Source organism: Nannospalax galili, unplaced genomic scaffold (assembly GCF_000622305.1).
Source record: "Nannospalax galili isolate Female #2095 unplaced genomic scaffold, S.galili_v1.0 scaffold716, whole genome shotgun sequence".
In the NCBI taxonomy this organism is placed as follows: Eukaryota; Metazoa; Chordata; class Mammalia; order Rodentia; family Spalacidae; genus Nannospalax; species Nannospalax galili.
Window position 1 is genome coordinate 414,261 of NW_008339517.1, and position 2,132 is coordinate 416,392.

Here is a 2,132-nt window from a genome sequence, read left to right on the forward strand (position 1 = left end):
GCTTCCAAAAGCATCCCTCTATTGGGTTTCTCCTCATTTTTCTTTTGTCTTCCAAGGCTGGACTCTAGAGTAATGGATTCAGGGTTTGCTTTCAGGTATTTTGATAGCTGTTGGAGTGATTAGAATCAGTGTCAGTTCCCTCTCAAAGGCTTCTAGATAGGGGGAGAAAAAAATTATCCATCATTTTAGAACAATAGCTGGTTGTCTCCCTTAGCTACAGGTGGGCACTACAGTATTGCAGACCTAGATTTGAAGTCTTACATTTGAGCAGTACTTTCTGCTTAGAAACAAAATTATCAATGAGAAATAATTGTCTAAATAACATTTTATATGGACTTAAGCCTAATGTCTGGGAAGACTATGGGAACTTTTGAAGTTGGACTGAATGCATTTTGCATCATGAAATGGCCATCAGCCTGTAGGGATAAAAAGTAGATTATGGCTTAAAAGATTATGTTTGGGTGTCATGCTGACAAGGAGAGGACTTGTGATAGTTAATATTGATTGTCAACTTGACAGGATCTTGAATTACTAGAAGAGACAAGCCTCTGGGGATATCCGTGAGGGATTAACTAGATTGGGTTAATAACTGAGGTGGAAAGATCCATTCTAAATGTGGGTGGTGCCATCCATTGGCTGGGCTGCATAAAAAAGAGAAAGCTGGTTCACCACCAGGGATGAGAGGCAGCCTCATTAAAACTACTCAGATGACAGAGGATGTAGCTCAGTGGAAAATCAATTGCGTGGCATGCATGAGGCCCTGGGTTTGGTCTCCAGTGATAACAAGACCAAAGTGAAAGTGCTTGCACTGCTCCCACCTCCTGCTCTTGCTTACCAGGGACAGCTGAACATAGTAGTACTTGCAAACAGATGTCTGCTGCACACCATGGGGTTGCTGGACCAAAAGCTGCCTCTCCAAGCAAGTCAGTGAGAAGAAAATGACATTCTTCAGCTGGCTGAGAACACAGAGATGACCTAACTCAATTGCTTCCCTTTCCACATGGAAAAATGCAGGATTTAATATGCAAGGTGACTTGCTTTGAGTCAGGGGTGAGTTCATGCATAGCATATCAGAATTTGAAGACAGTTTTCCAGATTCTAGACCATTGCTTTGTATTAAGGTTAGCTGCTTGGAAGCAGTAAAAATATTTCTAGCTCCAACTTTGGCTTTCTGTGTGGAGGAAAAGAATGGGCTGTGATTACCAAAGGAAAGGCTTCCAAAACAAGGGAGGCTGATGGCAACAAGAACAAATGTTAGCAAATGTTAACTCATTAAAACCGATTCTATCATTGATCTCTGTGGGCATCCAAAGATGAGTGCAAATTTTACTAGCATGGTTCAGTTGCATGCATATACTGTGTGCCTTAGAAGTGTAAAGTATGATTCTGGTCAACAAGACCATCCCCACTAGTGCCTGAGCCTGAAACTATAGAAGGAAATTGAAGGGTGTGGTTAATGATGGCAGAGAGAAAACAGGGTGTTAGATCACAAGGTTTAGTATTTCTCACAATGTATTCATGAGATTATACTTTACTGCCATGAAGAGCAGAGGATCCCACAGGCAAATGGACTTTGGAAACACTGGCTTAATTCAAATGAAGCAGATTTCTTTTCTGCATGGATTGTCACTATCTTCATTCACTATCTTCATTATGGCTTATTTGCAATTTGTTAATTTTTATTTTATGAATATGAGTGTCTTGCTTGCATGTAGGTGCACCATGTGCATGCAATGCCTGCAGAGGCCAGAAGGTGTTAGATCCCCTGGACCTGGAGTTAGGGATGGTTGTTAGATGTTATGTGGGTGCTGGGATCCAGACCTGGGTTCTCTACAAGAGCAGCCATGATCTTTACTGCTGAGCTATCTCTGTAGCCCCAGTTCTCTTTCTCTCTCTCTCTCTCTCTCTCTCTCTCTCTCTCTCTCTCTCTCTCTATTGGTTCTTTGAACATGTGCATGTAGAGGCCAGATGATATCCTTGGGTGTCATTCCTAAGGAGCTGCTCACCTGGTTTTCTGAGACAGGATATTTCACTGCCTGGAGCTCACCAAATAGTCTAGGCTGGCTGCCTATTGAGCCCCAGGGATCTGCCTGTCTATGCCTTCCCAGCCCTGGGACTATATATATATATAT